At 44.4% G+C, this 21492-nt stretch overlaps 2 long non-coding RNA genes across 4 annotated transcripts in view; both read left to right on the top strand.

The window, feature by feature from the left end:
• The window catches only part of LOC129145105 (uncharacterized), a 130767-nt gene that overhangs the window by 23718 nt on the left and 85557 nt on the right, over positions 1–21492 (top strand). The gene's annotated exons all lie outside the window — the stretch shown is intronic.
• Positions 9749–19979, top strand: LOC129145103 (uncharacterized). 3 transcript variants are annotated; one of them, XR_008550169.1, is made up of 3 exons: positions 9749–9824; positions 17416–18746; positions 19963–19979. It is a non-coding gene; the product is annotated as an uncharacterized LOC129145103 (long non-coding RNA). The 3 variants fall into 3 exon arrangements; XR_008550168.1 differs by lacking the exon at positions 19963–19979 and adding an exon at positions 19106–19127; XR_008550171.1 differs by lacking the exon at positions 19963–19979 and having other exon boundaries at positions 17416–17737; positions 18596–18857.

Genomic DNA, 21492 nt, shown 5'->3' on the forward strand with positions numbered 1-21492 from the left:
CATACTTGATAGTATCTCTGGAGTGTGCCTCCCATTGCTGAAGACTGGAAGCTTTAATGTCAGCTACAGCACCCCATAGAGACTGAATAGCCAGATCTCTATACATCATAAATAAATCTCTATGTAAATCTATATCTAAATAAATAAATCTCTGTAAATTGTATATTTTGCTCCTAGAGATTTTGCCTCTGATCCCCTTCTCACTCATGTCCCCCTTAAGAGTCGGTTGAATCTCCCTGAATCCCTTAGACCTTTTCCCTCATTATCTACAACCTCCCACACTAACTCCACCTCCTTCATGAGAGAATACTGCCTTGGAAGAGGGACAGTTAGACTCATAAGAAGAATGGTTGGAGCAGTTCTAGAGGTAACCCTGCCCGGTGGAAGTGTCAACCCTGACCTTTGTGCTGCTGGGAATCCGCGGGGCATCTCAGTGGGATTCAGAACCACTGGAGATTATTGTTTTGTTGAGAATCTAAGCCCAGAGGGAATATTTATTTACAGGATATGTTTCTAAAACCTTCCACCATATTCTTATTAGAGATATTTCAAAGGAATTGGTGTAGAAGTGTATTGTATATTTGAATCAATGAAAATGACTTATGTGTACCTAGTCCCTATTTTCAGGGAACCTGGAAGAATGCAGTGTCCTACAGAAATAAACAGAAATCATCAACAGCTAGCTTCAAAGCCTTAATCTTCTGGTAGATGGGAAAAAATTTCCCTTGAAGAGTTGGTGAAAGTAAGATTAGACAGTGATAAAGTCAGGTGCACTCATTTCTTAGTGTTAAGAACTTGGCATGTGTCTGGTGCTGAGCATCCAGTGGTCAACCAGACAGATAAGAGCTCTGCCCTCAGGGAGCTCACAGTGGTGCAGGATAAATGCTGCAGAGACAGTCACATTGGCACATTCTTCGAAGGAGCAGTGTAGAGCCCAGGAATGCCAAATACAGATGGCATGGACAGAGAGGGGTGGCTTGCCTGAGGGCTGTGGTGACAAGCAGATGAAGACGGTTCAAGCAGGGGTAGGAAAGGACATTAAGAAAGCTGCAAGAATGTGAGAGTGGCTAGAGCGAGGCCAGGAGGAGAGAGGAGAGAGGTGAGGCTGTGCAGGAGAGGAGAGACCAGCGGGCTCTGGAGCTTGCAGGCCAAGTAGAGACCTCGACAGAGTCCCTGAAATACTTTCAGAAGTAGCACTATCCAATTTATGGCTTTAAAAGCTTCCCCCTGGAAGCACGTCTAGGATGGAGAAGAAGGAAGCAAGTGTGGGAGGCGGCTGTGGCACAGACCGGGGAGAGGTGACCGAGGTCTTGCCGAGACCCTCGGCCCTGGTGACAGCACAAGGCGAACGGATTAGAGATCTCATTTAGAAGCAGGGCGGATACCTCCTGCATCCGAATCTCTGCAGCGGGAGCCCTGGAATCTTCAATTCCACAAGCTTGCCTGGTTACTGACTCTGACATTGGACAACTTTTGTGAATCTACACACAGTCAGGTAGAGTGTCCTTTGATGTCATGTTCACCTGGCGATTCACCTAGGCCTGTATCTCTTTTGGCTAAAAAGAAAAGGCAGAGTGCATTACAAGCGAGGTTTAAGACAATAAGGTATTTAAGCATTTCCCAGAATTGCAAGTCTGACAGTAGGTAACTCAGTTGCCCCCTCAAAATGAAGGCATGCTTTTAGGTTTGTCAGCTCACAGTTGCAAATTGCTGTTCCAGCTCCAAACAGTACTTCCCCAAACATCCTAAGCAGGAGAAGAAAGAATGCAAAAAGCTCTCATTTTATCAGAGAGGATAGTCTTCCAGATGTCCTCCAGCTGACTTCCTCACGTTTAATGAGTGCACACAGCCACCTGTAGGTGCAAAGGGACTGGAACACTGAGTTTCTAGAGTTGCTGTAAAGGTCTAGACTTGTGGTTCAGCTCCTGGAGCTTTGGGCACTGTCATCACAAGCACAACCAGAATTACATCAGCAAGAGACAGATGGGGCGAGGGTGGTAGGAGGCAGGAGAATGGCTTTAGGTAATGGTTATAGGTAATAAACAACATTTACTATATCCCTTCAACTTTTTTAAGCAGAGAGAATAATACATCTAGGTATGTAAAAGGTTAAAATTTCCTGAATTAAAAAAAAACCCACCTTCTAATAAAATGATATTTAAAAAATAAAAGAAACTCACATTCAATCATGTCCAATTAATATATTTTAACACTTATTACGTGCCAGACACTGAGTAGACAGGAGTGAGCAAAACAGAAAATTCCCTCACCTCATGGTGCTTCCAGTCCAGTGAACAGAGACAGAAAATATGCACGATAAATGTTTTGTCATCTTTTCAAAAACTGTAAATCCTATGAAGAAAATTCAGGTAGCAAAGTAGGGTAGGAGGTGATGGACGTGATTTGAATTGAATGACCAGTAAGATTCCTCGGGGAAATGATTTTAACAAGGGAGCAAGTCACATAGTTACAGGAGGTGGAGGGGGAGGGTGGGCTAGACCAGGAAAAGTGAATAGCAAGTGCAAAGCCCCAAAGTAATAGTGAGCCCAGTGGGTCAATAAAAGCAGCAACTCTGAGGAGGCTGATAAAGTTGGAGTGGAGAGGGCAGAGGGAATAGTGGGAAAGAAGTGGGGATCAGAACTTCCAGGATTTTTTTCTAAGTGGGGAATTGCTGAGTATAGAAGGGACATGACTTTTGACTTACATTTTACAAGGATTACTGTGGCTGCCATGTTTACTAGACTAGGGGTAAAGACGGTGTGGAGGCAGGCGGACCAGCTAGAGGGTTACTGTAATACTTAGGCCCGATGATCTGGGCTTGGACCAGGATGGTAGCAGAGGAGCTGGTGGTAAAAAGTGGACAGAGTTTGGGTATCCATTGAAAGTAAAGTCAAGGATATGCGGTGGATTTGATAAAATTATAAGGAAAAAGCAAATCAAGAATGAATGCAAGGTTTTTAGCCTAAGCAACAAGAAAGTAAATATGCATAAACTGACATGTGGAGAGTGCAAATAGATCAAGTTTGGAAGAAAAGATCATTAGCCAGTTTTGAACATGTTGAGTTTTGAGATGTCTATCAGACCAAACACCAGCATCAAGTACATAACTGGATGTGAGTCTGGGGTCAGGAGAGGTGTTAGGTTTGGATATGTACATTTGAGCATCATCACAACAGCGATATATTTAAGGCCATGAAAATGGATGAGCTCTCTAAGAAGAAAATGTAGATAGAGAAGACCAAGGACTGATCTCATACTTCAGTCCAAGAGAAACTAGCAAAAGCAACTGAAAAGTAGTCAGTGACAGAGGGAAAAAACCAAGAAAGTCATGTAAGTCAAGTGAGGAAAACGTTTCTAGGACAGTTTGGCAGTCAGGACATAAAGTAAGGTTAGGACTGAAATTAACCAATGGGTTTACCAGCATGGCGGTCATTTACTATCCTTGACAAGGACAGTCCAGTGGGGTCAAAAGGCTGACAGCAAAAGGTTAGGAGAGAATTGAGAGCAATAAGGAGATCAATATAGGCAACTGTTCTGAGGAGTTTTCCTCCAAACAGTAGCAGACACATGGAATGGTGGCTGGAAGTCGAGAGAGAGTTTCTTGTTTTCAAGGTAAGAGAAACAGCACACGTGTTTGTGCTACGGGGTGATTCAGCAGAGGACTGGCCTTGGACAGAGTTCATGGAGTATCAGGCGGGCATCTGGAACACAGGAACACATGCTTGTGGGGAGGTTAACGTGATGGAGAATATCCGTAGAAGATCCCTTCTGGTTGCTTCTGTTTTCTCAATGATAATGGTCACTAGCTAAATGAATGGGGGCAGTGGGGCCAGAAGTGGGAAGACAGGTGTGAAGTTATCCTATAGGTGAATGGGAGAATGTACCGACCAGGGACATGAGGGCAGCAGCATGGTCAGACCCGATTGTGTATTTGCTCAGGTTTTTTTGTTCAACTGTGTGGATGCAGGTGCACATTTGACAGAGAGTTGGATTTAACCCAGCTTTTTGGGGTTTTGCCAAGTAAGAACAATGAAGTGGGTGGGAGGGAGTTACAAGGTAGTTGAAGGTATATGAAAGACATGATTATAATAATTGAGTGTGGAGTTCAGGATGGATAAGAAGGGAAATGAAGCCGTGAAGCCAGGCGACAGAAAGTTCTAAGTTGTAGGAACAAAGAGTTTGGGCCCCAGGGGGTGGAAGGATTGCTGGAATTGGGAGATGTTGTAGGCAGGCTAATGCCCTCTGTGTGCCATGATGTCCACATCCTAGTCTCTAGAACCTGTGAATATGTTAGATTATGTGGCAGGGGAGTTAGGATTGCTCTTCCAGTGACTTTAAAGCAGAGCTGTCTGGGTGGCCTAATGTAGTTATGGGGTCCTTAAAAATGGACTTTGAGGGCCTCTCCTGGTGGCGTAGCGGTTTAGCACTGGGCTGCGAGGCTGCCCGCAGCCTCTGCAGCGCCGGTTCGTTCCCCGGCCGCCGGCGAGGGTCCCACAAAAAAAAAAAAAAGAAAGAAAAAAGACTTTGAAATGGCTTTGAAGTTGTCAGAAGCCATGAGCCAAGGAATGCAGATAGCCTCTGAAAACTGGAAGAGGCAAGGGAGTGGGTTCTACATGGAGCTCCCAGAAAGGAACACAGTTCTGCCCCATCTTGACTTTAGCCTGGCTAGATTCATGTCAGATTTCTGACTCTCAGAACTATAATACATTAGTTTGTGTTGTTTAAGCCAGTAAGTTCATGGTAGTTTGCTATAGTAGCAGTAGAAGTGGAATGCAGAAACCAGAGGGAAGGAGCTAAAAATCCAAATAGTGAACTTGAATTTGGGAGGGTTATAGTTTTGGTAATGACAAAGTCAGGAATAGGGCCCTGGACTTGAGGCAAAGTTGTCAACCAGGTTGTTGGAAGAACATTCCTCATGGAAGTTGGCAACTGAAAACCCAGATTTGACATGGCTTCTTCATGTAGGTCAAAAATATGTGGCAACTTATGAACGCAGTGGAGTTTTTTTGTTTGGTCTTTCACTGGCAGTCATGCCCAGCAGAAATGGCCTTCCCCGTCCTGCAGCTGATCTTTATTAGTGTTTACTGCTCATTGGTATAAACTGTGCTGCTCAGATTTGGATTAGGGGAAGATCTGGTCTAAATTAAAACTGTAATAAATGAGCACTGTTTACATTTCCTCACACCCGCCCTTCTCCACACACACGTCAAATTACTCTGGAAATGAAATGCAAAATAAAACGAGGAAGGATTCTGTTCTTCATTAATGTGTAATTACAAAACGCCGGGGCTCCCCTGCTGGGTGCAGACGGAAAGCCCATGGCAGGGTGGGAGTGCTTGAGGGTGGGACGTTCTTCATTGCTGTTAACTATGGGTGAGTGATTATTTTCATGTCTGCACAAAGAGATGAATAAAACTGAGGACTTAGGTGAGATCTGTACCCCTTTGCAGAACCATAATGAGGTGAGAAAAGCAAGTGGGCAGAACTGTTCCTATTGCAAGACCAAAACCTTACCACCTAATGATCTTCTCTCTGTTGTCTGTCTGTCTGTCTGTCTGTCTCTTAAAAATAAACTAAAGCATTTAATGAGTAACTTTGAATTCGGCTTTATTCCCAGGCTTAACCCACTTAATCTTTTGTGTAAAAGTAGCAAAGATGATAGAGATGGTCTCCATTTGCTTCAATTTACTTTAAAGATACTTGTAGTCTCAGGGCTGGGAGAGGAGCAGGCGAGGATGCAGGGAGGTGGTGTCAGGCTCCAGGACCAGCAGCCCCAGCAGCCCAGGCTCGTTGTGCAGGGAGGCCACGCAGTCTCACCTGTGCAGTGGAGGCGACAACAGTTTACCTGGCCTCCCAGCAGGACTTGTGAGATAAGTGAGACTTGCTGAGAGTATTGATAAAAGTGCTGGCACGGTGCCTGGCACCATGCTCAAGGAAGGCATCATCGCTGTTCTTAGCAGTGGAACAGGGAAACAAGATGAGAGGAAACCTGTGTCCCTCATTCCAGCCTCTTTCCCCCAACTATGATCATTTCTCAGTTTTAATTTAAAACTTCGCATTTAATCTGAAATTTGAATCTCGTTAGCTCTTTCTATAGCACTTTCCCACATTCTAAATAACAGTTGACTAACCACTGATTTTCTTGGTAATTCATAAGAGAAAAGATATTATAGGGGCACTTTGGAAAGAAAGTATAGTTTTCCTCAAAGAGCACACAGACTTTTTTTTTAAAGGATGGGGCTGCGCTTTCCACTTGGGTAGCCTCTGAACCCATGGGGTTCAGAGCCAATGAAAATTAATAAAATTAAAAATTCAGTCCCTCAGTTGTGCTAGTCACACTTGCAAGTGCTTCCGTGGGCCTGATGGAGACTGCACTGAGCCGTGACAGGAGGGGGCATTTCCAGTGTTCCACTGTGCACGTGCTACCTGGCTTATGAGTGCTCAGTAAACACGGGATAGAAAGTAAGGGATGAGATGCAGTGTTGAAGACAAGATGGGGAGGTAAAGAAGAGAAATTGTATCAGTTTCAAAAATTTGTGAAGAACTAGTCCTGCACTTTCCTGCACCGAAACCACTAAACAGTAAACAAAACTGCCCGTAAATTATCTGTGGAGAATATGAGAAAGAAATCTCAATGAATATATTTTAGCTATTGAAAAAATTCCTGGTATACTTCTTTTTACGTGGATTGTAAAAAGATTCTGGATCCTGAGTTGAGAGGGTGGTGGCTTGGACCAGGCTGCTGTCAAGAAAGTTGGTGAGAAGTGTTAGTTTCGGGATAAACATTGAGACAGAAAGATGGTGCCACGTGTCCTGCAGACCAAATGCACAATGCAAGGAAAGTTACTTTGGGCTGCTCAGCCATGGGTGTAATGGGGTCAAACACACCCCAATGTGAAAGGGGTTGGCCTGACTGTGGGTCCTCACCCACATGCTTAAAAGGGACTTATGAGACTCAACCACAGGTACACTCAAAAAGGGTAATAAAGGGTTTCTTTACAAAAAGGGGAAATGAAGAAATGAATAACTCAGGGAGAACAGAGAGATAAATTGAATGCATCCTACTGTTATAGGACAGCCCTTTTCCCCCTAACACTACCAGTTCTGCTGATCTGGAACCCCAATGGCATGCTGAATGCCTGTGAAAAACCAAGCACCCCCAAGGCACACATGTCTGGTTTTATACCAAATCTGGCTGCTTAACTCCATCCTCAGTTCCCAGCAACCCTCCCTAAGGTGATGGTGACATTACGGGATTTGTAGTCCTTGGTGTGTTGGATCTCTTTGGTCTGTGGTCCAGGAGGGAGGATATAAAACCTGTTTGTGGAGTTTATTCAGGACATCCTCTTCCCCCAACAAGCCTATTAATCATCTAGTTATTTCTTTTTACCTTTTTAAATGTGACTACTAGAAACCTTACGATTACCAAGGTGGCCTGTACCGTATCTCTATGGAACAATGCCGGATAACTTGTCTTAGGAAGAAAGGAGTTTGCAGTGTTCCTCCCCATTGTTTTTTCCAAAGGTGATTCAGAAATCCTTAGTGATGTGGGCTGTATTCTCCAGGAGGCTTTTGCACTGCAGCAGGAGACTCTGAAACCCATCCTGATACAGAAGCCAGATTACAAGGCTTTTGATTGGTAGTTTTTCCCCCCAACTACCAGAGTAAAGGCAGTAATTATGTCCACATTGTCTAACTAAATGCTGCTGGCATGTGGCATAAGAGCTTGTTTCAGGCGGCTCTGGGAGAGCTGAGTGCTGTCCTCCCTCAATAGATAATGAAGGTGGGGGCTGAGCCCTCACAGCTTTCCTGTGTGGCTGACACCTCCATGCCAGCTCTGCATTGCAAGATAAGAGGAAAGAATGATTCTGAGAACCCCTGGGAAGTGAGGGGGGACCCCTGCTGTTCTCTAAAAGGCATTCTAAGAAAAGACTTCACAGAAAATCAATTGCGATCACTTAAGACCTTTCCTTTAACTCACTCTGTTCCACCCTAGGCTTATTTTTTCTTAGAAGAGGACAAAGCAATGTGTGAAAAATTATATACCATTCCTGTGGTGTCTTTGAAACAAGTTTATAAATTCCTAATATGCATTCCTATTAGTTAGGAGACTCAAAGAAAAGAGGGTGTCAGTAAAAATCATCCACTAGGACAGGTGATGGTTTTGGAAGCAGGGTGCACGGGCATTGTTGGGGTAGGTGATCCAGGATCCCAGGATCGGGAGGAAATGAATCTGAAGAAAGGAAAAGCCTCGAGAGGTGAGACACAAATCCCCGCCCCCCACCACCCACCCTGTGTGGATTCTGAATGAGGCTTCCAGACTCCCCTTCAGGCCTTCACTTCCCTGTGGGCGGAGGCTTTCATTCTCCATGGGAACCCAGGGAAGATTTGAGCTGAAAAGACCGTATCCTGTTAGTTCATGGATTTCCCCCTTTGCGGTTTCTGCCCACAGCCCTTCTTATTTTTAGATCAGATGTTTTAAGTATGTCAGCTTCTTTTACCCCAGCATGCTGTGGGTGAACAGTGTGGGGTTGATCTCTCCAAAGTGTCAGAAACCTTTCTCATATGCCCAGAATAGCCTCTTTCTAAAGGTGTGACCTTGACACGGAGAATTGAAGGTCAGCGGACGCCCTGTATGCCACAGGAGGCCTATTCTGTTACTTAAAGAATGTAGGTTATTTTACATTAAGAACAGCGAGGCCCCTGGGAGCTTTTTGTCCTTTTGCCTTTTCTTAGTTGATTAAGAAGTCACTGCTTCCCCTTTTATGACCTGGAAATAATGTAATTTGGAGGGTGTCATCCAGGTGTTGGTTTATCAGTGAGTGTGTCCCCTCTGTCTGAGGAGCTCATCTTTACTGTCCTCTCCTTGTCTGTCATGTGATGTCTCCCCCTCTCTCTTCTTAGCACCCAGATCCCTAAACACAGGATAAGTAGCTCTGGTCTGCTCTATTAGTCTTGAGAATTTACTGTGTAAATTGTCCATCCAAGTTACTAAGTCTTGACCTTTTCTTGTACTAATCTGTCTGAAGAAAAATTGTCCATTCAGCCTCAGAAGAACTCAAATTCGGGTAGGTGGAGTTTTTCCCAGTGCTGTGATAACAGCGTTGATCCTAGAGACAGACAAAGCCTGGGGTTGTACCCAAGTCTGTTGTTACATCCCAGTTGTGTCATCTCAGGCTGTCTGATCTCTGGGTGCCTCCCTGTCCCCCTCTAACTGAGAGCACTGATAACTGCTGCCCAGCGGCCATGGTAGAGAATGAGGTGCCGTGTGTGCTGGAGTAAGGGTCTGGCACAGGGGAAGTGCTCAGAAATGCTCACTATAATAATAATTAGCTATAATTCTAAGGAACAAGCTACAGGTAAAATAAGCATGGCTGAAGTCCACAGATACTAGAATTTCACATTACTCAATTCGTCTTATTTTGTCATAAGGGACTGTATAGTCTATTGGTTACGTGGCTTAGAGGCCACCAATTCGTCATTTCCTTGGTGTGCATAACTAAGAACAAGAACAGTATGCTGCTTTAACACACACACACACACACACACACACACACACAATTCTTCTTTTAAAACAGTTAAGTATTTAGTAAATTAAAGCAGTAATTTCCAATTTTGTATACATTACAAATGTAGCTAGAAGCTGCCAGTTGGTTTTAAAAACATGTCCCCTGCATAGCTGGGTGTGGGGGTGAGGAAATATGGAACCATGCTGAATAAGGTCCTCTTTCTTCTTCTGTAGCTTCGCAACCCAGCACTCAACCACTGCGCCACCGGGGAGGCTATCTTCTTCTGTAAAAATGCTGTTATGGAAGTTATTGCAGGTAAACCTTAGCTTAGTAGCTGGCATGTATTACCCATTATTCTTACATTCTCAATTATCACAAATCCTTGGCTGACTATAACTGGTGCTTTCCAGAGCCACCAGCTGCAAAGACTGAAGAGACTCTGGCATGAGCATTTTTGGTGTTGGGGTATTAATAGTCCTTGGCCCCAAATCACCCATGGGACCATAGATCTGAAAATTGCATAAAATCTGTACCTGCTTCTAGGCTCCCAGAGTGTTTGCGCTGGGGGAACCTGAGATTGTTCCCACTGATCTATTCAGGCTGGTAAAGCTGTTGGAGGTTGCACTGCCTGCCTGTGCCTGCTCAGCTCAGGTCTAGAATACAGTGGAGTCCATTACAGTTGTGCCCATTAGAATATTTACTCTGACTTTCCAGGGATCTTCCTTGTTGCAATATAAGAGTTTAGCAGGAAGTTTGCAATGGGGCATGTGGGAACAAAGCCAGGCTAAAATCTCAAGGCTTTGGCTGGAACATTGCAGACAAGAGAGAGAGGAGCCCTTGGTTGCTGGTGGCTCCTGGGAAAGAGAGCAGGTAGTAATGGAAATAAACGGAGTTGCTGGGAGGATCTCAGGCTGCTCAGTGGCAACTGGCATCAGGGCACGAGTGTGGCCCTGATCAGGTGTGGCCCACGGAAGTCAAAGAGCATGCTCTTTGGATCCAGATGAAAGCCGTCAACGCTCTAGACCAGAGAACTGCAAATTGAAATAACTGAGATTAAAACTAGGCTGCCCCAGGGGCTTGCCCGTGTCACTGTCTTTTGCATCTGATCTTTCCCCTCCTTAGAGGGCACAGTGGGAGCCCGGAGAAGGCGCAGGAAAGGAGCTGGAGGTGTGGCCTCAGCTGCATTAGCTGGCAATTCTGTGGGTATAGAGAAATTCAGGGGGATGCTGGGGACTTGAAGTATGGGTAAGTAAGGCAGTCTGGAATAATAATGGTCAATTATTGGGACATTTCTTGGGGGATTCAATAGGCAAAGTATTTTCTGTGTATTTTCTCGCTCTCAGGGGACAGGTGCCTGGTTATCCCATTACTCAGATGAATGAAAGAGACTCAGAGCTCCCAGCACTTTCCCGAGTCACAATCTCGCAAGGTTAGAGAGCCAGGATTCAGACCAAAGTCAGTCAGTCTCCAAAGCCATGGTGAGCTCCAGCTCACGGTCCTTGGTCCCCACGCCCCTGTACAGATCCTTGATGTACAGAATCTTGATGCCGTCCTTTCCTCCCCATTGTAGCATGTATTACAAGCATAATTAAATAATTCCATGGGTAGTCATTTGTCTACTTTCTAGAAGATTGGAAGCTCCATGAGGCCGGGGTGAGGACTCTGCTCCCTACTGCTGTAACTCTGGCCCTTTTGTGCTTCTGGCCACATGTTGGATGCTCTTACTTTCTGTGGAAGGAATGAGTGGAGTAGTTTGGGGTAGAGTATATGATAAGATTCAAGCACTGGGGCCTCCCTGGTGGCGCAGGCAGTTGAGTGCCACACTATGAAGCTGTCCACAGCCTTTGCAGTGTGGGTTCGATCCCAGCCGGCCGGCGAGAATCCCACATGGCGCAGCAGACCTCTGCTGTCTCACCTGCTGCTCCCCTCAGCAGTGGATTTCATCAGGCTGCCTGTTCTCTTCCCTACTCTGTCTCTGGTGAATCCTCTCACCCTCCCATGCCTCTAGCCTGTACCCTGGTTCTTGTATAAATAAATAAATCTTAAAAAAAAAAGATTCAAGCACTAAGGTATAAGATATATATTTCGCTGGATGTGGCAACTGATAGACTGTGCAAGGGAGGGAATAAGGTAGACAGTGCCAAGGGATAGAACCCATGGGTTTTTCCTGTGACTAAATCCAGTAGAATGGAGAAAGAAAGAAAAAGGGGCTCAATGGGACTATAATAAGTTCGTTTTCTAAAATAACATACTAAGGATAAGCCAGGTATAAGTGGATAGGAGACATTTAGAAATAGAAACCCAGAAACTGAGAGAAATCTGGGGTACAATTAGGGCTTGTAGATGTGAGGCTGCTCCTCTGGTCTGGGTTCTCCTTTCCTGCTTTCAGTGGCATAACTGGGCATGTGGGAAGGCTGCACCCCCTTACCCCAAATCAGTCACAGCCATGTGACTGGATTTGGCTGATGATATGTGAGCAAAATACATGTGTTATTTCTAGGTGGAAGCATTTGACAGCTAGTGTGAGCTCCTCCATATGCTCACTTACTTCTTCTGTCCACCAGCTGCATTCCAAATGGTGCAGGTTGTCAGGCAGGGTTCTGCAGCGAGGACGAGGAGGAGAGCACCCTGCCAGCATGTGGTGGGCACCCAGTATAAGTGAAGTAATCCTCTGATGTTTGAATCCACCAAGATTTGGGCAGTGTTTGTTATAGCAGCTTAACCTAGTCTACCCTGACTGATCAAAAGCCATGTACATTCAGTCAGTTCCATACTTATTTATGAGGTACTGTGTTAGCTGCTGGGGATACCATGGTGAGCAAGACAGGTATGTTCCTAGAGGGGAGAATGTGGAGAAGAAAAGAGAAAAAGAACAGGAGTTGGGGGTAGGGCTCAGAAGAGGACCAGATGGAGCTAGGTGGCAGGAAGGCACTCAGAACAGGAGGAAGCAGCAGGATCCATAGGAGACACAGCCTGTACCCAGCCTCGGGCCCTCATGAGGACTAAAAGGGCAGGAGGAAGTCGGTTCTGGGGTGACTTTTCCCAGACTTGCTTCCCTAATGCAGTCGATCTTGAAGCATGGCTGAACTGTAGCTGCCTTATGTGGAAACTTGTTAGGAAGGCAGGATCTCAAGCTCCACAGCAGAGCTTCTGAAGCAGGGATGGACCACGCCCTCCGGGGGTTCTGAGCTGTGCTTTAGTCAGGGAGCCATTGCTCTGCTGCAGCTCCAAACACATGACCAACTTCCTTCCAAGAGCAGGAAGGGCTCCTGGGACCACCAGAAACCCTAAGTTTTCCAGAAACTCCTCTAGTGACTCTGGTGAGAATTAACTGAGTGATGAGGTCCCTGTGGTCACCTGGGAGGATAGGACACCAGAGGCCAGGATGGGAGGGGATGGACGCGCTGTCACATGACAGCACAGCACCTGAGGAGCAGCAGCTGAGCTGCCTTGGAAATGGGTGTCTCCTGGGATTGTGCTGGAAGCCAGACAGCACACGTCAGGCTGGGAGCCCCGGTCCCTTTGTGTTTTCTGCCTCTGTCCCATAGAGGCAGAGGGACAGGGATGGTGACAGACTGCAAGGCCCCTGCAGTGTGACAGGCACTGCCAGGTTTGCTCTTGTCAGGGTTTCAGCTCATCCTCACAATTACTTGAGGGAGGTAGGTGGGTGTTCTTGCACCAAATCAGATGATGAAAGGAGGCTTAGTGAGTTAAGGAACATGCCCGCCGGGGACAGCAGGTGAGTGGTGGACAGGGTTCACCAGGCCCCCCAGAGTCACTATTGTTTATTCATTGCCCATTTGCCTCTGGAGTCCTCCAGTCTGTGGCTATCCACATACTCCGGTAGGCGCTAAGCTGTGTTCTGAAAGATGTGTGGATATTAGCAAAGGGAAGAGAAGACAGAAAATTCTAGGCAGATAAGTGGCTGTGAAGAATGCAAAGTATCAAACACATGAGGCTAACTTGTGCTTGCCACTCAGAGCATAGGTTGTGTGTGAGAAAAGGTGGCAGCAGCTAGGGAGAGACTGGATCCTGCAGGCCACATGTGACATACAGGGATCAGAGGTAACACCTGTGAAAATGGGTGACAACCAGTGTTCCTATCTCAGATAAGAGTGTCTGGTGCAATCAGACATGAGTTTCCTCTTTCTCTTTCCTGTTTCTGTCCAAACCAATTTTAAGGTGGACCTCATAATCCCAGCTAATTAATTCCCTATGAATAAAATTTCATCCTAAGATATCATGGTAAGATCAACAGCAATGACAAAGAAATGTCATAGCCTACAGCAAATAAAAAGCCCCAGATCACATAAAAAGCCATTTTCAAAGCGGTAATTGCTGTCATTTATTGAAATCCGACTGCAAGACAGGCAGTACTTACTAAGTGCAGGCAATTTACATGTAATATTTCATTTATTCTTTATAACCACTCTATGAGGTAGATGGTAATTTCCATATTTTAAAGACAGGAAAGTGAAACCCAGAGAGGTTAAGTCACTGGCTCCATCATACAGAAAATGGCAAGACAGAAACAGCCTTGGATGCTGGCACCCACGCTTAACCTTTTGTCTCAGATGATCTGTGGAAGTCAACGGCCTGTGGGCTGGGAATCAGCAGGAGCATGAATGGAGGCAGTGCCCTGGTGTGGGACAGGACTGAGCCCCCCCGACACTGGCAGTGCTTCTGTTTTAGATCCCATCAACCTACAAGAACTTAACCCAGGGTCTTCCATTGCAACTTTTTAATTATAAGCACACCTTTACAAAATTGAAAGGCTTCAAAAACACCAAATGATTCTTTTCATAAGTGGGCCTCAATTGCAGAGAATTTAATATTTTACAAATGTGAAAGGCTCTTTTATTCCTTTGGGCTTTCCTGGGTAGTAATATTCTCTCAGAATAATCTGGGGCTGCCGAAGACAAGCAGAGAAATAATTTGCTGTGCAGAAGCTAAAGTCTTACTTCATCAGTGAGTGTCACAGGGATAGATAGCAGGTGCCATCTCTCTTGGGCTGCTCCATGTTTGCCCATTTTCTTGGCTTCATGTCTATGTTCTTGCTCTTCCTCTACCAAGGGAGCGAAATTCTTTCCTCTTGTCCCAGACACAGTCATTATATCTATACCCAGCCCCCAGAGTCTCCTCCTCTACCTTAAGGTCTGACCTCAGTTAGGATGGGCTAGGTTATGCTACAGTAATAAACATCAGAGGTTAGAAACTATTAGAAACCATTAGAGGCTAGAAACTACAAAGATCATTCCTGGCTTACCACATAGTTACCCAGAGTCAGCTGGGGACTTGCATTTCACCTGTGTTGTGTTGTCTCCCTTAACTCTGACAACAAGGCCAGTATTTTAAATTCCAGTTCATAATAAGAAAGCAGTGACACAAGGGTTAAGAGTGTGGTGAGGAATTCATCTCAACCAAATCGATTTGGACTTTGTTTCCAGCTGCTGACAAAATGGTGACACCATTTTGGATGCCCTGGTTGCTTCAGAGCTTTGATTTCAAAACTGCAACCAAGATTTAGTCATTCAAAAGTCTTTTTTTCCCCCTTAGAAAGCACAGCTTTGGTAAATTAGAACCCTTGTTTGACAGTTATGAATTTCAAAGGCCTGCTTAGAAACGCAGAAAACCAAGAATCATAACTGTAAATTCTCTGCAGTAAGCCTTCTCAAGTAGAAACCCACAGGCCTACTGAAGCAGTAAGGAGGAAGGTGTGGAGCGAGACAGAGATGTGTCTGGGCATGGAAAACAACAGCAGCTAGTGTACTAAGACAACACACTTTCCATCCGTATCAGAAAATATTCCAAAGGAGCCAGTTTTCCCCACATCTTCCAGGCTTTGTGTGTCTATTGAGATCTACAAAATGACAAACTTTCAACCCAGGAAGTCACATCCAGAGATTTTCTCATAATATCACTTCTGAGGGCCTCCCCTGGTGGCGCAGCAGTTGAGCGCTGGGCTGCGAAGCTGCCCGCAGCCTCTGCAGCGCCGGTTTGATCCCCGGCCACCAGCGAGGGTCCCACATGGCGCGCAGACCTCTCCTGCTGCACCTGCTGCTCCCCTCAGCAGTGTATTTCGTCAGTCTGCCTGTTCTGTTCTCTGCTCTGGCTCTGGTGAATTCTCTCACCCTCCCGTGCTTCTGACTGTACCCAGTGCTTGTATAAATAAATAAATAAATCTTAAAAAAAAATAATATCACTCCCTAACAGATGAAGTGGCATATAGATGCTACTATTTTCATAATTGCCCCATAGTATTCCTTGTGAAAATGAGAAATTTCCTATCAAGGTGGGAATTGGATATAATTCTTCTTGAGGTAACATCTTTTTATTTTCTCTCCAGGATATTTTTCCCATTGATGTAAGGATCGTGATCAAGTTTTAGAGTACCTGCTGAAATAGTTCAGTTTGATAAGTCGATTCATTTGCAAATCCTCATGTTAGCCTTCCACGGGGCTAAATATTTTTTCCCTTGGGCTAATTAACCCAGTTGATTACTGCTTTTGCTACTGATGTCAAGATTAAGTCTGCAGTCTTCACGGGGTCTAATTACCTGAGATGTGTTTCAGCCCTTTCTAAAATACATGCACTTAGTTGCCAGGAGAACCATGCAATGTAAATAGGTAGAAATACATAACTTCTAGAGACATTCAAGGTCTTTGTGAGGAAAGAGGGAGAAGTGTTTTTCCTTTCTGGAAGCCAATAAAAATTTGGAAAAATAATAATATTTATCTTTTGTGGGTTTTTTTTTCTTTTCCCAAACATTTTATTTTTTTAAATTTCAAATATATAGAAAAGTTGAAAGAATTTTAATTTATCTCACCACCTAATAGTAGTTATCTCACTGCCATTTATATTTTGCTATCTTTGCTTTATCACATGTTGAAGTGTCTATCTGTTCCTGTATCTAGCCAGTAAACTTTCTGTTTTTGATGCACATCAAAGAAAGTTTCAGACATCAGTGTAATTCAATTCAAAATACTTTTATTACTATTTTTTTTTGCCCTTAAAAGATAAATTTATTGTCTTACAATTCTGGAGACTGGAAGTCTGGATTGGGTCTTTTGGGGACTAAAATCAAGGTGTTGGCAGAGCCTCATTCCTTCCTTGGCTTTAGGAGCCCACCCATTTCATTGTCTTCTGCAAATTAAAGAGACCATCTCACTCTTTGGCTCATGGCCCCTTCCTCCTTCTTCAAAGCAAGAACTGTAGCATCTCCAAATTTTCTGAACTCTGCTTCTACCATCACATCTTCTCTGACTGTGACATTCTCCCTCCCCATTTTCTTCTTATAAGGTACCTTGTGATAACATTGGGCCCATTTGGTTAATCCAGGACAACCTATCTATCTCCAGATCCTTATCACATTCCCAAGTTCCCTTTGCCATGTAAATTAACTTTATTAGTGGAATTGGGTTGTAGTAACAAAATGTCATACTGGGTGGCTTAAACAGCAGAAATTAATTTTTTCAGTTTTAGAGGCTGGGAAGTTCAAGATCAAAATGCTGATCCATTGGGTTCCTGGCGAGGGTTCACTTCCTAACTTATGGAAGAGACTGCCTTCTTGCTGTGACCTCACACGGCTGAGCGAGTGAGGACTCTCCTGTCTCTTCTTATAAAGATACTAATCCTGTCAGATCAGGGTGCCACTCTTATGACTCATATCCTCTTTTAAAACTTAATTACCTCCTTATAGATCCTAGCTCCATATGTAGCTACACTGGAGGTTAGGAGTCAAATGTATGAATTTTGGAGAAAGAGATAAAATTCAGTCCATAGTAGTAACATATTTATTAATAGGCTCTGAGCATTAGGACATGGACATCTTCATGGAGCTTGGGGGATGGGGCATTGTCTGATCTACTAGGGCATAAAAAACTTTTTCCTGTTTAAATCTCTCTAGAGACTTAGGGAGCCAATCTACAGATGACATGTTCAAGGACTACGTCCTGGGGCACTCCTGCAAGTCAAGGATATGAAGAGGAGCTAGAGAAGGCACCCTCAGAAGGAACAGTCAGTGAGGCAGGAAAGGAGGAAACCTAGCAAGTCTCCAATAGGAGAGCATGTTTCTGGAAGAGACTGGATATCACTGCTGCTGACAGATCAAAGGGATGAAGAAGGAGGCTTGGCCACTTGGTGGGTTTATCAAAGTGAAGACCATGGGTTTATCAAAGTGAAGACCACGGGGCACCTGTTCTGGTGATATGGTGGGGTTGAGTGCCCGGGTAAGTAACTTTGTGACAGAGGGGAGGAGAGAAAGTGGGTACAGTGGTGAATGGAGGGGACAAGACCATTTCAATGAGCTTTTTCAGGGAATTCTGGTAAGAAGCGGAACAAGGAAAGGAGTAGTGACTTTTGTGGGCGTCATCATCACCAAATTGCAATATTTGAAAATATTGGCTGACTCCATTCCCAAGCTCCAAAAAGTAGAGGAATAAGAGAAGGAGAAAGCAAGAGTCTGCAGTGTAGACTGTCCACCACGGTTCAGCACTAAAGGAAATCACATGAAGCCGATGTCTACATTCAACAGTACCACACTCTTTCCTCCTTCCTCTTGACTCTCTTCTATTTTATCTTACTGTTCTCTTCATGCATTTCTTATTCATTCCTTCCTTCATTTCACAAACACATAAGTCCCCATACCATTGAAATTTGCCTCTACAACAGGGATTAGCATGAAGCGGTTAATGATTAAGTTCCCATGGGCACTTGGTGTATGTATGTGCCATGATAGCCTGGTCAGGAGAAGTGAATATTCATCACTAGTCTCTAGAAAGGCATTTCACAATGTGGGTATTATATCCTTACCTTGTTCTATATAGAAAAATAAACTTTAGGTGAATTAAACTCTAAATATAAAAGACAAAGACATAGCTCGATTAGAAGAAAATGCAGAATGTATTTTCGTGTGGTGTTGGAATGGAAAACGATTTCTTAAGGTACCAAAAAGTGAAAACCATACAGGAGATAACTGATAGACTTAATGATACCACAAAGATTTCTGATGCCATCAGCAAAGTTAACCAGTAATAGATTTGGAGGGGACCAAGTGGCAACAGCTAACAAATATTTCAAATATACAGAGAAATCCTGTGAAGCAGTTACATGAAAGGAAAGAAGATTATTGTCACAGATCCTGTTAATAACCTGCCCACATCCCTTGGTCCACTTCTGAGCTCACCTGCTGCTGTGATGGATCTTTGGTTTCCTGCATCACATGGCTTCCCACCTCAGGTCAGGAAACCTCTCTCTGTCTTATGGCCTGAAGACCCTCTCCGGTAGAGAAGCATGCTCCACTAGGTGCAGTGCAAACAGGAAGTGCTGTCGTTGAATCCCCCAGGGGTGGCGTACTACCAGTAAAGACTGAGGGGAGACTATAAATAGCCCAGCTTCTCTATTTCTTAGCAAGACAATTCTGGGGTATTGAACACAGTTCCTCTGAGGATCCTTTGCAAGACTGAGCCTCGATTGCCCACAGTGGTAACCTGCTCATAACCCACCCTTCATTGGTTTTGCTCCCTTCTTTGTCTCAGTGCTGACTCTCTCCCTTGTGCTTCCTAATAAATAATCTGCATTCACATCCTTGCTTTCAGGGGAACCCAAATTGAAAAGCTGACTGGATGCCAAGTGGATAGAATCTGGAAACCAGATTAAGACAGATATAAATAAGCATTTCACAGAAGGGGAAATAAGGAAGGTTAATAAGCGTGGGAAGAGATGTTCAACTCCAGTAATCAGAGAAATGAAAGCTATATAGGGAACTATCACCTCACCCCCACCCCAAAATAGGGCAGACATTAAAAATCTGAATTTTATTAAGTGCTTGTGAAGATGTGGAGAAACCAAAAGAACAACTAGTACAGCCACGGAGGGAAACATTGCCAGTGCTGAGTGGATTTGCATATCTGCACACTCTAGGGTCCCATGAAGCCCCCCTCCCCAACCCACGTGTGCGTGACCCACACAAACTTTCACACCCATCCTGCCTTGTGTACTCATCAAGTCGGTCTTCTGTGCTCCTGGTAATCCGACATTTCCCAAGTACATCTTGCTCCTTGTCAACTTCTCCTTCCTAACCCGACGACTTCGCTTCTTACTGAATTGAAGATATAGAAGTAAAAAGAAAGATGTTCCCGTGTGCTCCTGTCAACAGATCCACCAACCTGCCAGTAAATGTGCCCTGTCGCATGCTGCCCTCCCTTCCCAAAGCAAACTCCTCCATGTTTCTTGCCGCCTCAAGAAACCTTGCTCCTGAACCTTTAGGGCCATTTACATCTGCACTGTGTTATCTTCATCTAGAAGGAGGCAGAGAAGGAGGAAGAGGAGAAAGGAAAAGGAAAAATAATGTCTCTCTTTTACCCATCCTCCTCCATGTTTTGTTCCATTTTTCTCCTCCCTTCTGCAGTAAAATTTCTCTAAGGAATTGTTTGTAATTCTCTGTCTCCCCCAGAATGAGTCCATCAGCATCATTTCACATTTTGATGGTGTCGTCCTTCTGAAGCCTTTCTTCACTGCTCCAAGGACGTTTCTCTCTGGCTTGACTCTTCTGTGTCATAGCCGCTACTTTTTAATAAAACAAATACGGTAAGAGAAAATAACGGCTCTTCCACAGAGCAACGATGATGTTAAGAACTGAGGGTTTTCTTTAGTTCAGTTGTTGGAGAAAAAGAAATTAATTGTTCTTGGAAAGGATTTAAGTGGGGACTCTGGGACAGGCCTCCTAAGAGCTACAGGTAAGGCTGAATGGGCTGATCCTAGCAGGAAAGCTTTGTGGAAGCAGTGTTACCTTCACACACCCTAAAGGATGGAGAAGAGCAGTAGGAGGACATCCCAGTGGGGCAGAAAGGGAAGAGCAGGGAGTAGGAAGGTGGAAGATCCAGGCCAGACCTCCTAGTCTTAGTAGATGGTTCGTGGGGTGGGAGCTGGGGTGGAAGAGAAGATAAAAATACTAAGATCAGATGGTAGATGCCTTGGGTAAGATTAAGGAATTTGGAGTTGGTTCCAACACTAATAATATTAGTAATTTCTGGCATTTATTGAATACTTACTCTATGTCAAAATGCTTTTTCTAAGTACTTTATATTTTATTTCACTTCATTTTCTCAGTAAGTCTATAATATATCCTATTCTACTGATGAGAAAAGTAAGTCAAACAAAGCTCAAGTTGGCTGCCCAGTGTCACACAACTATTGGCGTGGAAGCCAAGATTTGACCTCAGGCAGTCTGACTCCAGATCACCCACTTTTATAATTACTACTGCGTTGTATCTTCAGTAAGGATCACTTAAGTTTTCTGAGCAATATCGCAACATAATGGACAGGATTTGTGAGGCAGGTTTACCAGCAGTATGCACAGTCACTTGCAGAGCACAGACACTGGAAATAGGTGGTCCATGAGGAAGGGGTGTGGCAGTAATGTGGGTGGGAGTTGGCAGGGAGCTGACAAGCATGCTACCAGTGAGATGACACAGGAGGGGGCCCGTGAGGTAGCAAGTCAGCCTGGCCTCAGGGTGGTCTTGGGACATTGCCTGTGCTAGCCCTTGGGCTAGGCTCAGAGGACAGTATGGTGAAAGGGATGGACAGGTAATTAGCTAATAGTAAGTGCACTCATTACTACAAGATGAAAGGAATGTAGTGATCCAACCTAAAACAGGAGGAGGGGAAGGTGTTCTCTGCAAGTAATTATAGCTCCTTACTAAGATAAAAGATACTATGCATCAAGTAGCTAATATTTCATAACCTTGAAAAAATAATTTTGGAAAAAAAGCAGTTTAGAATATCTCTCCAGAACCCAAAGATAAAATATTTGTCTTTAGAAAACAGATGCCCTTTTCAAGTTAATCATCTTTTACCTGGAAAATCAAAGGAGGCAGTTTAATGATCACCTAATTGGCAGATGTAACTAGAACTATCAGAGATAATCTGGTTCTCTGATGCACAGTTACATAGAAAAATAAGGTCTGTGCTTGTGGATAATGAAT

This window comes from Talpa occidentalis, unplaced genomic scaffold, assembly GCF_014898055.3.
Source record: "Talpa occidentalis isolate TD23 unplaced genomic scaffold, MPIMG_talOcc4v2.1 talOcc4.10, whole genome shotgun sequence".
Lineage (NCBI taxonomy): Eukaryota > Metazoa > Chordata > Mammalia > Eulipotyphla > Talpidae > Talpa > Talpa occidentalis.